This window comes from Oxyura jamaicensis, chromosome 1 (assembly GCF_011077185.1).
Source record: "Oxyura jamaicensis isolate SHBP4307 breed ruddy duck chromosome 1, BPBGC_Ojam_1.0, whole genome shotgun sequence".
Classification (NCBI taxonomy): Eukaryota; Metazoa; Chordata; class Aves; order Anseriformes; family Anatidae; genus Oxyura; species Oxyura jamaicensis.
Window position 1 is genome coordinate 174,277,053 of NC_048893.1, and position 14,172 is coordinate 174,291,224.

Below are 14,172 nucleotides of genomic sequence, written 5' to 3' on the forward strand. Positions count from 1 at the left end.
GCCCCTGTCATTTCAGTGTATCTGGAGTAGTTGCAGATGCTCTATTTACTCATATTTATATGTAGGAACAAATTCAACCCAAGAACGTGCAACTCCTCTAGATTCAGTGTTGTCAAACTAGCAGTGAATCAGATAAATCTACTGATTAAAGATATGTCTTTGAACATGGAAGAATAACGTCAAACTTTGATTTTTTTTCCCTGCAGTATAAAATAGATCTGTTCCTACAGAAGAAGAGCACTGCTTACAGTGCAATACTCTTAAGTAGATTATGACAACGTGGGCACAGCAATTAAAAAACAAACAACAACAACAAAAAAAAGAACAGCTGGCACTTACTGAGGCAGACTTTACACAGGAGAAAGATCAGTCTTAGGCAAGCAAACCTCAAGTGCCTACTATAATATTGATAAGTTCTTCAGACTTCAGAGTTCTGTAATACATTTTTAATGAAGAAACACTTTTTAGAAACACAGTGTGGCCCTTCAGAATATTGCCATGGTACTTTCTGCAGGATTAATCTGACCCTAAAATGTAACACAACAGCAATGCAAGCAGGTATAAATTGCCCCCCCAGCTCCAGTATTTATGAGGAATGTGACTTCCATTTGTGAGGAGGGAGTGTATTGGCGAGTGTGTTTTTGTGCCTTTATGTGACTGGCATCAACCTGTCCTGCTGTTTGTGCTGAGATGTTGCTGAGCGCTGTACGTGGGGACCAGTTTTTCTGATGAATTTAACCAGCCTTCTTCGTGCAGTTCAGGGTGACTCACTGACTGTGTGGGAACATAATTCATCCCGCAGATTTCTCCTAGTTTTTGCTGCAATTATTGTGCTGAGTGTTCAGTGATTTACAAATCAGGTCCGGTACCGATCACCTAAATCACATAGTTTTATTTCTGCTCCCTGATGGGGATTCCCCCAGGGCACTGGGGAGCTTTCAGAAATGCACATACAATGTGTGCTGCTATTTTTGGAGGATATCCATTTGTAAAAGTTTTGCATAGTGTGTTTTTTGCATTACTGACACATACATTTTTTAAATGGTGGAGAGGCAACAGGAGAGGCGCTGTATGAATCAGAAGATGAAGTGCTTGCTATAGAAACTACCACTCATGCAATTAATAGTGAAACATTTGTTAATATCTGGTGAACACCTGCATATACTATTCCTAAGAATAATATTTAATTCCAGTTCCTCCAGGAGAAACATTACAGAACCATGCTTCTTTCCTATGATGTGGTACATTTGAAAATAAAACAAGAGCTTGGTGCTTGGAAGAGTTCCTAAAGCTTTCCCAATCCATCATTTGTCCTTCTTTAATGTCTCTGACTTCATTCCCCGATATGTCATGCTGTTGCAATGCTTTTCTGCAGCTGTCACTCCCACCTCCATGCAGGGTTGAAGTGACACATTTGTTGGGATTGTTCTGAGGCCCCTCGCAGGGTCTCAGATGGCCATCTACACTTGTGCCAAGGTGCTGCACTGAGTGGGTATTCACAGCACCTGACATGGTGTCCTCATAATCCTCTTCCCTGCTAGAAGACGAGGAGAGGTTTTTCCAGAGACCAGCCCAGAGACCATACCTGTCCACGGGTGCATGGGATGCTCTGTCATGATTAGATCCACCCGCTGCTCTCGCTCGGGGCTCCTTCACAGCACGCTGTTGCTACCATCTGGTTTGGGTTGCATTTCTGTGGAAAGCTAGGTGACAGAAAAGTACAGATTTTGGGGAGCACCTGGAGTAGGACACGTCTGGAGTGTGCATCCAGATGAAGAACTTGGAAGTGTGCCCAGGTACAGTAATATCGACACAACTGTAGAGCATCTAAGCTCCTTTTCTGAACTACCATCTGGAGGAAAGTCTCTCCTCCTTCTGCGCTGCAGGTAAAGCTTAAAAACTGGAGATAAACAATAATAACCCTCCATAACCCAGCTATGAGGAGAAGTAGGGCACTTTGACTTGCTGGAGTTTTGGCTATGCTTTCCATTGGTGTCGTGCTGGGATAATAATCAACGTCTGGGATGCCCTTCCAGCTTATGACTCAGCTGTGCTGAATCCTCCTACTCTGAAAATTGGATGAGCAATCAAAATGTGGACTGAAAATGAAAGATGCAGGGTGGTGTCTATCCCTTTTTCACAAGCATTCATCTTCATATGCTTTCTGAATTTTTCAAAATTTTTTTGGCACGTATTATCCCAAAATGTTTGTTTCAGCTCTGGGAGTTAATGAAAACTCATCAAATGCAATAATCTATTGACACTTAGATGCATGCTATCTCCATTAGTAGCTCTTCCCTATTCATTTTCATTAGCATAAAAGTAGAGAAGCTGAGCCTTAGTTTCTGACTTACTTACTGCCTATTCCTACAACAAGGATTTCTTTAGAGGATAGACTACAGTGAATGAATGCTGAGCAAGCTACTGGAGTGACCAGACATTAATTTATCCCGCTCTATCTAATTTGACTTTTTGCCTATATACAAAGGATTTGGCTGAAGAAGTCCTTGCCTTGAGTATGTCTAAAGTTCAGTTTATTTTTACTTACTTGGGTCCTGCAGGACTCCTAAGGATTGCAGGCACCAGACAGCTGTGTTTAGCCTTGTCTGTTACAGTAACGTCAAGGAAACCTATCATAACTGGCAAGCCTTCTAAAAACATGAGTGCTTATGGATTACAAAAGGATAAAACATTCAGATTAAAATAAGCTGTTACCAGACTAAAAAGACACCCACCCTTTTCCCCCATTAGTTCTTTAAAAACAGGGAATTTGCTTTGATCAGTCTTTAAGGTGAGAGCAGATCTCCTGGAAGTTATCTTCAAGCTAACAAAATAGTGATAAGCAAGGGAGGAAATGGAGCCAAGATATGGCATGTTTGTCAAAAGACAAAAATCTGGCCATTGTAACAATCTCCTCTGAAATCTCCCAGAAAGGACATTACAGAAAGAGCTTAGCTGGAGCCCTAAACAGGATTCTTGCACAGTTGGTCTATTGTGTGTACATGGAAATATTCTTTGGAGAAGACCTAGAGAGACACAGTAATTCAGGCACCTCTAGCTGGCTTTCCCCTTGCTGGGACAGAGTCAATATATACAGCGCAAATGCAAATTAACAAACAAAATAATAATAATATCTCACTATTGACCTCTACTGAGGAGATGAGTCCCTGAGAGATTTCCAAGCCAACACATACTCATGCCCAGGCTGCTTGAGAAGCTGCAAGAATGAGCTTCTCCAAGGAACACTTTATGATATGTAAGAAAAGCTATGAAAAATAAAATGCCCTGGAAAATATGTCCCACTTGTTCAAAACTACACGAATGTGAATCATGTTATCGGGTCAAGCTGAACGGTGTGTTGGCTGGAGGCAGGTTGTTATGAACCCAGCATCACCAGCCAGTTGACAGAAGGCTTGCATGAAGCATCTGGAACACCCTGGTGAAAATGAGTCTTTGATTTTCATGGAGTGGTTCCAGGTTCAAGATGGAGTGAGTGAGATGCGAATTTGCAGTGAAAGACCATGGATTGGCAGGCTGACGGCTAGCAGGATCAATGGAAAATGTCCACGCCCTAGAGGAGCCACCAGCTACATCACCAAAGGGGAAAACACCTCCAAGAGTGAGTCACCCCATCCTCCAAAAGATGCCTAAGAGAGGTGGGATGAATCACCCTTGTGGTGTCCCTTCCTCTTTCAGCTGGCCACGAGGGAAGCACAAGCAACAGCTTCAGATGTTTGCTCAGCTTTTATACCCCTAAAATCAGAGTCTGGTGGAACAACTCAAAGAAAATGGCTTATTGACCCTGCAGGGGCCAAGGCCACAGTGCAGATAAGCAGAGGACTCCACTGCGTTATCGGTCAGGGCTCCTCCACCCAGCTATATTTAGAGTGAAGAAGCCCAACAGCACAAACAGGATTTGCGCGTGTGGTTATCTTGTTTGTCTGGGTTTTGAGTAGCAGCAAACCGCTTGACAGGACATTCGGAGGAAGGTGAAAACAAACAGCCTTCCATCTGGAGTTTCTCTGATAGCACAGAATTTTTGACCTGAGAATTCCGTGTAAGCTGGAGTCACACGGAGGAAAGGTCAGAAATGATCATGGGTCTGAGAAGAATCAGAGACTCTCTTATGCTGCTCATCAACAAGACTTCTGCTTAACACATGATTTTGCAGTTTTGCCCTCACTGTGTTAGATATAATGCATAGATAGGAATTACAAAATACAGGCAGTAAAATGACTTTCTATTTGAACTTGTCGCAGATACACTGAGGATAACTCAGATCTTACATGGTGTATTCAAGACAGGGTAAATGCCAGTTAAAAGGAGTGTGCCTTGCACATCAGCTCAGAACATTTTGGTTTTATGTACTGCTGGCCAGTGGCTAAGGAAACTATCCTGAAACCATCTAAGAGAGGTGGAGACACTCCTGCTGATGTTTGGAGCATGTCTGGAGCCCCCACATCCCTTTGGATGCTGTAGGTGTTCAGGAGACAACATGTCCCTTTCAAAGCTCACTGTGTATTGGGTCTGATGCCTATCTGTAACTGTGAATTAATATGCTGACTATTGGGCACTTCCACTTTTGCTTAGGAGGTGCTTTTCTCAAATTCCACGCAGTGTCTTGCAGCTCCTCCATCTTGGGATGAGGTGAAGAAGGGCATTTTAACGAAGCCATTTATGAACTCTTTGAGTGCTACCTCAAATCTCTGGCTTTGCTTCCCCTGACTTGGCAGCAGGACTGTTTTGCTTCACTCCTAATTTCTCCCAAGCCCTCAGCAGACACTGAGTCTGTGCTGTCAAGGAAGGCAGGAGAAGGAAATCACTGAGAGTTGTCATAGTCCCTGGAGCACTATGGCTCCATCGCTGCTTCAGAGCAGGAGCAAAAAGGCAGCACAGGCAGCATGCACTTTGAGAGATGGGGCGAAGCAGAGCCCTGCATCCTGCCAAGCAATAAAACTGTGTTAGCAAACCAGGGAAGTCCTCAGTGCCTTTCACAGCCTAATGCCCTGCAAAGACATTTTGCAGCTCTTCCCACCGCTTCCCAGCTGTGTTTTCCTCCTCGTGTTGCTGCTCCGTTGCCCTTCAGGCCAGCTTGGCCCCCGGCCCTGCCAGCTGGCCTCAGGTGACTGCAGGGACAGGCTTGGTGAGGACAGACAGCCTCTCCCCATCCAGGTGCAGAACGTCTGCTCTTCCCTCTTCCCTCACCTTTCCTCGCCAGCCATCACGCCCACATCCCACTGCCGCTAAGCAAAGCAGCGCAAAGCCAGCGGATTTGCATACATCTGTGCAAGCTCTCTGTGAGGTCTGAGTGGCGGAGTTTCACTTGGGGTTTCAGGTGTGTGTGGAGCCAGACAGAGGTGGATATCAGCAAGCATGGAGAAGTCATGTCTTTAGACACTTCTGCTTGCCAGGTTGGGTGTTTCACTATTGGATAGTTCACTCATATAGGTATTCACATGTTCCCAGACATTGCTTTAGTATAACTAAAATTATTGTCAAGACTTTGCTGCTTTTGGCACCAATACCTGTGAGGAAGGACTGAAGTCTCTGTGTATGTAGTCTATGGAAGAAAAGTTTGAGGTGGTGGTGAGGTTGGGGTAAGGAGGATATTGTAGATAGCTACAGATATAGATATAGCTATCTATTCAAATAGAATAGATATCCCTGTGTAGCTATCTATTTGTATAGATAGCTACGCAGATAAAGAATGTGCTTTGCATGTCCTTAGAGGATAAGAGAAGATAGAAGGGGTTTAAATTGTCAAAAGAGGTGCTGAAATCATCATTTCATTAAATGGAAAGATTTGTTATGGTAAAGACGATGTAGCCATGAAACAGGCTATCAGAAAGAATTGTGTAGCCTCCATCACTGTATCAGAGCAGGAGATAGCAGAGGTCCAGAGCAGATTAGATCAGTACCTGACTCTGCTGATGGACTGTGGAACATGCAGGTGGACCAGGTGACCTCTCAGGGTCTTATCTAGCCCTATTTTCTCTGAGTCATATTTATAATTAATATTACTTATAATAAGTAGCACCAAAAAGCTGCAATCAGCGCTGTTTTGGAGGCTGGATTAAGATGGGTAAGAGATGGCCTCTACTCAGGGCAACCCAGAGGCAATGGAGATGAGACAAAATGTGCCTCTGGGGAGAGGGAGACAGAGAGATGGGAGCCAGCTTCCCCAAAGCTGCACGGTGGCAAGGGGGTCAGGAGGAATCTGTGCTTCTGGAGCCACCATCTAGAGGCAGTCTGGCCAGAAACATTAAGTTTCTGTATTGACAGTTGGTCTGAAATTTGGTGAGTTTTATACTGCATTCAAATACCTCGAATGTTTTGCAGCTCCTATCAGGAGGCTACAGAACTTCACATCCTGTCTTTCTGAGGCCAAGGTAATACCCTGAAGTACTTCAAAGCCCTTATCAAACCCGTGGCACACAATGTTTTGCTCAGATGGCCCCAGTGTCAGATTTTCAGGTGATATTTTTCTGCAGAGGAGCCCAAGGACTGAAGCAGACATCAATCCAATTTGGTTTGGTTTGAAATCCCTGAGGTTTCATCAAATTTCCATCCTTCCCCCCTTTTCACCCTCAGGTTTTTTTCTGTCCTTTCTCCCTTTTTCCTGAGGAAGATCTAATGGCCCGTAAGCTGAAATCTCAAGCCACATAGGATACTGGTTTCACTGGTGAACCAGGCTGCAGCTGCAGCTGTGATATAACTGAGGCTGCTCCTTCAGTACAACATGTTAGGTTGGGAGTATGTATTAAAGTAGGGGAAAGAATATTTCTATTAAGCATTTGATCTGGATCTTTTTATGCTCCAAGTCACAGCAGCCACCTGGGGGGCTCCCACAGGCTCAGCTGGAGCTGTCATGTTTGACACTTGAGCCTGGAGCACAGAGAGCCAGCACGAACCCAGGCACGTGTACAGGGGCCAGCACGCCTGCCCCTGGTCATCTCCTGTCAACAGGAGCAGCAGCTCCCGGAGTGACGTTATCTCCTTGTTCCCAGCACTGGAGACAGGGAGGATGGAGAGAGGGTTGGCAGAAAGCATGAGGCAAGGATCCTGCCTCCTGTCCTTTTATTTCCTCATTCACAAGTCAGGCAGTGTCCAGCCCTGTGATTATCAACAGGACATTAGAGATAAGTCATGCTCCTGGTCGTTCTGGAGTACACTCCTTGTGGACATCTGTCCTGCCAGGGTGGTGGGAGGAGATGCTGGCAGGTACCACGGTGCGGCATCTCACGCCGAGCCCCCGGAGCACATCAGGTGGATGGGCTGTGCCAGATTGCCTGCAAGCCAGCAAACAAATCGGGCTGAGTCGGCGGTGTCTCCAGGCAGCTCAGCTCCTGCAAGTGTTGTTTTTATTTCTGACATCAGGGGAGCAATGCTGAGGCTCTGCAGAGGGATGGGGGAGAGAGCAGCTTTCCTTTGTTCGCTCTGATTTCTTGGAGATGCCAGAACAGCCTTTCCGGGGGCTGGCTTAACTGCCTTCTGCGTGAGGAAACCAAAAGCGGCCTAATTAAGGAACCATCTCAGTAGATTTTTACCATTTTTTTTTCTTTCTAGGAATTACTCCGACTCACCAAACATGCTGTATGGCCATGCGTTTCAGCTCATTTCTATTTACCCATCCCTGCACTCCCTTTCCTGCTGTGAAACCGAAACACAGAGCTGGTGCTCTGTGATGTATCTGTCGCTCCATCAGCCATCTCAGAGCTCCATGCAGGGCTGTGCTCCCTCTCCAGCTCACTGCTGTCTGTCCGACTGCTCTGCATTCGCACAAGGAAGACCAGGATGCAAACTCTTTTGGGCAATGATTGATATTTCCTCTTTAATGGCCAGTGGCAGCGTCCTCTGGGGGTTCTCACTGTCTGGAGGAGGGCAGGGTATCCTCCAGTCTTGTTGCTATTTGCCATTTGGTATTTATTAGCAGCAATGAATAACGGGGAGAACTAAGTCCATCCTCTCCCCTGGGAGCTGTTGGCATTACTTAAAATAGCAGAACAATGAAACCAAAGCCAGGAGCAGACTTTCAGGGATATCATCCCTCTGAAAAACAGCACCATAGTAAACCTCAAGCCTTGCAAATATCCTTCACCCTCATCCATCAGCCTGTTTCAACAGACAGCCACCCTCACAAAATGCCCCCCAAAGCAATAATCTCTGGTTACTTCCAGCAGTAAAAGCATTTGATGAAAGTGCCTACTACATCGCGGAGAGCTTGCTGAGACAGTATCCCAAGGCTAGAAATTAATCTATTTGGGAGGCCTCTGACCCACAGCAAGGTGGTGGGCAAATCGGCTTCTGAGGAGATGACAGTGGGTTGTGTCCCAGGAGCTTCTGCAAGTACCTTTGTGCAGCAAACAGAAATGAATCAGCACTCATCCATGTGGGATGGGACTCCAAACAGAAGCTGATATTGATCTAATATATAAAACTACACAGCATGTGCACGTTTCCCACCTCTTCTGCTTTGCTAACCAAGTTTTTCATGGCATTGAGGAGAAAGGCAGGCCATATTAAGGTGATGTGCCAAGTACAATGGCTCTAGTAAAACACCACTGACAACTCATGGGAAACACACAAGGTTTGACCCAACGTCTCTTATGGAAGAAGAGCAATAACATTTCTGACTTATCCCTAACTAATAAATGTGAACCGTGCATGCACACACCCCAGAGACCATCCGACATTGTCATTCATGGCCACAGATTAAGTACTGAGTGCTTTGGAGGTTCCCACTTGAATGCTGAATGAAACACTTGCAACAGCCTGTGGGGCAAAACTATGCCTGGTTGAATTTCTCAACAAATGGACTATCAACGTGTAACTGTTTCAGATGTGGCCTGCTTGCAGTGGCAGGCCTGTGCTGGACAGCAGGGTACCTGCAAATAACCAGCAGTGTATGAGTGTCCATGTGCATCACCATCTGGCATAGCTGGAGTTGGTCCTACTCCAAAGGAAACCTCAGGAAAATGTGGAGCCCTCTGTATTTTCTTGATCCATCAGGAAAGATGAATTGACAAGCTGTGGGCATGTTGGCTACAAGTACAACAAAACAACCTCCGGGTCATTGGACTGACTGCTAAGACCATTACCCTTAGACATAATTTTATAAAGGTTTCTCTTTTTAAATGTCTGAGGGAACAAAGGATTTTATTATCTTTGCTAGTAGCCTGCTACATAAATCTGAGAAGTCAGCTTAGCTCTAGCTGCACCCATTTCCACATCCGGGAATTAGTGATAATTATGATACAGTGAAATGAAAATTGAAGTAGTTGAGATGTGATCCAATTTCAGGCGTCCATGTAGGGCACCATCCACATTATTTGAGTCTAATTGAAGATATTTACTTGGCTGCAGATGAAAAGGAAATGATGATAGTATTAACACAGTTACTTAAAGAAGAAGTAGGGGGTAAGAATACTTTAAGCTGGCATTCACTGCAGAGAAATATTTATTAAATCTTGACCTAAGTCTTTGCTGGTGTTAAGACAGTTGCTGCAATAAGAGCATCTTCTTAAGATGTGTTAATAGAAGTCATTAAAATATAAAGTAAATATTTACAAATGAAAAATTCATAAACACGCACAATAGATGCACATGTGAAAACTTGTTTTGGTGAAAGCAAAGAGTGGGTGCAGACACTGAGCAGTTGCTGGTACACGTGAGTAGCTGCTGGAATTTACCTTGAACACAAAAATGTTCATTTGCATGGTTAAATGTTGGCTTCCAGCAAGCACCTGGATTTGATGCAATTAGTAGTTCTGGTGGGTGCTATTCTGCTCACCCAAATACTCTCGGGACAGATCTACAAAGTAACTGAACTGGCTCAGCAAAGGGTTTTGTGAAAAGTAAGTTTAGTGTTCTGATTTACCATCTCATTTTACAGATTTTCTGGGCTTATTTGGCCACGTTTGTAACTCTTCAATAACCTCATTAAAGCTCTGAATTGTCCTTTTTATTTTTTTATTTTTTGGTATTTACTAGTTGAATTCCATAGTAATCATCTATTCATGTGAATTGGTTTTCAGGAGTGTTTGGTTCAGCATCTAATGAGGATGGAGAGGGTCAGCAACCACTGTTCTATTGCTTCTTTGTGAGACATCGGGATTAAAGCAAGGTAGGCAGGTCTCTTACTTCTACTCCCATGCTTTGCAGGAGACCTGGCCAGCTGTCTGCATGTCCCGGGGTGGGAAGCCAGTGTCTGACCAGGGACCAGACTTCATTTTGACTCTTCAGCATGCCAGGTTATGCCACTCAGTTAGAGAGTTCATCTTAAAAGTGCAAGTAAAACAGTGACATTAACTTCCTGCCTTGCAATACTGGTTTCAACACCCTCCATGCAAATTCTCCAGAGAGTTGCAATTAACGGTTGTAAAGAAACAAATTAAATTCTGAAAAATAAACTCTTTTCCTCGGGTCTATCTTGCCTGGCAGAGATTGGAGATTGTATCGAGGGAAATTAACTTCCAGAGAGGTGATTGCCAGCCAGTGAAACAAGTTACAACACATCATCCCCCTCTCCACACCCCTCTCCTGTGCAGGCACAATTACAGTGCCTTGATGTTAAGGCTCTAAGGAACTTGATGATGAAGATTTATTTGGGCCGGGCAACAGCTGCCATTTCACTAGCACACTCAGGCAGTGGAGATATGCAGATAGGCAGCATATGTAGAGTGGAAAACGTCACTGGAAATCTGGCAACATCGGTCCGAACTAGAAAAAGTCAGTCATATTCATAAGATCTAAGGAGATCTGTCCTCACCGTCTTCTTTATTTATCACCAGTCAGGGGAGACCATGAAAAATTGTTACACAGAGACACAATAGAAGGTGTCAATGAATTGTCTTTTTTTTTTTATTTTTATTTTTTTTTTTTGGTATTGTCCCAAGCAGCAAGATACTCTGCCATGAGCAAAGGTTTCCGTTTAGTGATTTAAAGTGATGACTGTGTGTTAAAACTTCAGCAGAAGACGTGGAAGGAAAGCACTCCCACGTCCTGGAAATTGGAGACTCCTGTATGGGTAAAACTTGAAGGTGTTGTTAATTCTCACATCAGACATACAAATCCCACATCCACTGCACTTCTCAAGCCTGCAGCAATACCAACAGTTGAAGGCAGAGCAAAATTCAGATCTCCCAGCTCTTTTGGGAATGTCTGGGACTCAAATGTTACCCACCTATAGGTAAAGGTGGTGGAAAGAAGCTGAATTCTGCATTCCAGTCATGGAGCTGACAGCAGACCCAGGCAGCACACATGTGAGGCTTTCTGGGGTTATAATCCAGCGTTTCCTAGTACTCAAAGGCTCTGGAAGGTATTTTACTTCAGCTTCCAACAAACAAACAAAAAGCATTTAGCAGCACTGGATTTACCTTTGCACCACACCATATGTTAACAGCACTGCAGGTGTGTCTGTTGTTTTCTATGGCTGGAAAAACCTTCAGAGCCTCTTAAACTGCAGGGTCCATTGCTATGTGTGTCCTGCACTGGGGGAAGTGTTAGATGCAAAATACATTGCTACAACTCCATAATCATGTCTGAGGCAGTCATGCTGGCATCCCCTGTATGCCCATCTACTTCAACTGGCAGAGGAATAGTCAGGTCTTCTTCTGGAGAGAACAGGTGTCATCTACACTGCACAGTGTCAGGAGCACACCATAAACTCAAGACACATCTTGTTGGTTCCCCTACAACACAGGCCTCTGTAGCACACGGAGGCATTCCTAGTGACATTCCTACAGAAACCAGAAATGCCCCCCTCATATCAGCCCCCATTTGACTTCTCTATTTTCTAAAAAAAAATTGAAAAGACAAATTATACCTTTCTAACTGAAACTATCTGCAGAAAGGAAGACATTTTCTCAAGCAGGCCAATCTGACGGCCTGGAGTCAATGCACTGAAGGTCTCTGTATCCTACCCATGTGAACAAATGTTTCCATTTCCAGTCCATTCAAGGAGTAGGGAACAGTCAATTCCAAAGCATCGGTCTCCAGAGAGGCTGGAAAAGTAGCACTTTGTTCAGTTTTGTTAAGAGAAGCTTCCTTTCTCATCCTGTCCATGAGCTCACCTGCAGCCCTTCAGCCAGCAGCTTCAGCAGGCCCTGGAGAATGCAGCTTGGAGGGAGCCAGTGGATTTGAGTTACTCTTGCCTGAAATACCTACAGAGGCAAAGGCACCAAAGGTTACAACTTTCCAGTTCATGACATGTCGGTTCATGACACGTCAGTTCATGACACACCTTAGCACTTACACCACACACGGAGGGGAGGGTCCTACACACACAGCCAAGGGGCAGGACCCATCTCTGTGGCAGGAGGTACATCATGACAGTGGTGTTTCCTTCCTGTGCCTCAGTGCCAGCTCTGAGTAAGAGCTGATGTGTCGGGTGCTGAAGTAGGCATTAGAAATCACTGATGATGTACACAGGCTGTGTAGCTTCCTCAGGCACATGCCAGAACTGATGTCCTACCAGGGACTGCTCTGCTCACAAAGGAGAAGCTAACTGATATTTGTGGATATGCCTGACGTGTGAGGGTCTGCCTCCATCACCTACCTGGAGCTGTTCCACCCTGGGCAGATGATGGACTCCTCATTTGAGTCTTTTTGTTGTTGCTTCGTGGGGTCTCCTGGTAGTAGCAGCCAGACCTGTTGGCCTTACCCTAACAAATATCAAAAAGATCTTGTGTCAAGGCTAGATAACTCTTTAACCCTTCACATTCATGTTTGCATAGCATACCTGCATGCACAGGGGCTTGGCATGAGGTTGTGAAATACCCTGGAGCGATGGAGGATGATGAGAAGCTGAAGGAGCTCCCTCTGGCACTGCTCACATCTGCTCTGCAGAATCCACACGATGATGTGCCCACTCCATTAGCTCACATATGATTCAGACCACAGAGTAGATTTTAATACACTTTAGAAAGCAGATTGTGTGCAAAATAGCATGGAAGCCTAGCATGTAACAGGGGATCTCCTTAATCCGACAATGCAGAAATATTCTGTTAACATCAGTAGTTTTTTATCCTTTTTGAAACTGTTTGCCTGACCTTAAGGGAAACAAACTTCCCAATTTTAAAAAGCTGTGTCCTTATTTTAAAATTGACCCCGAGTAGTTCTTATATGAAGCTGGGCTTTCTGAAAGTCTCATGAACCCTAAATCACTGTGTTTTGGGAGAAGTTTGTGCAATAAAGAAAAACGATAACAGAGAGAAGTTGCTAATAAGTGTGTTGCAGTTAGTGGTGACCAAAGACCATCTTAAAACTTATTTCTATAAATCTTAAGAATAAATGTATCTTTTTCTCCAGAAGTGTCTCACTTCTCTGAATGATGAGCTAGGAAGTGGAAAAATTTGGTGCTACTTACTCAAGAAATAAGAACTGTTAGTTGGAAAACAAAATTGCTCCCACCATCCAAGGATTTTGAGGTAAACAGTTTGTATTTCCCATCTAAACAGAGATTAGTTAATCAGAACCACAGGTTTCCCTGGAAAAGAGGACTTTTTATAAGCAAAACTAATCATGATGCTTAGCGTGGTGTTGGGGGAATATCTTGAAATCCCAAATACAAACAAATATCATTCAGTGAACCCAGCAGCAAACTAAGTCCCCATTTATTCCTCAAAACCAAGTTGCCGTTGCAGAAGCTTTGGAATCCTGGCAGGATCACCTGAATCCGCATGCAAAGGGCCCTTAAGAGTAAACACGTTCAGATCTGCCAAGTCTACCAGTCTTCCCAATAAACCACTGCTTTTGATCCTGTGAAACTACTGAACCAACTTACTGCTTTTCCAAGAACTAAGTTCCAGGTTTCATGTGTGTATTTCACAAAAGCAGTGTGCTTTTTGTGTGTGTGAGAGATGACTAGCAAATATATATATATATATATAATTGTGGGTTTTCTTGCACCTCAAGGTGTCTGAAGATAATGTAAAAATGGGTGAGGTTTTCTGGGCTTCTGCCCTTTGCAGCCTCCACATATAGACTTTTTCTTCCAGGTGTCCTCTAGGTGTTTGACCCAAATCAGGGTGAATACTCCTGTTCTCCATCCAAAGAAAAAAGTGGTTTCTCTCCTGTCCTTCTATTTCTGTCTGTACTGTTTAAGAGATAATACTGGTGTAGCTTCCTCTGCACTTAGTTGCTCTTGCTGTCTCTAGGGGCAGAGACTTCCCT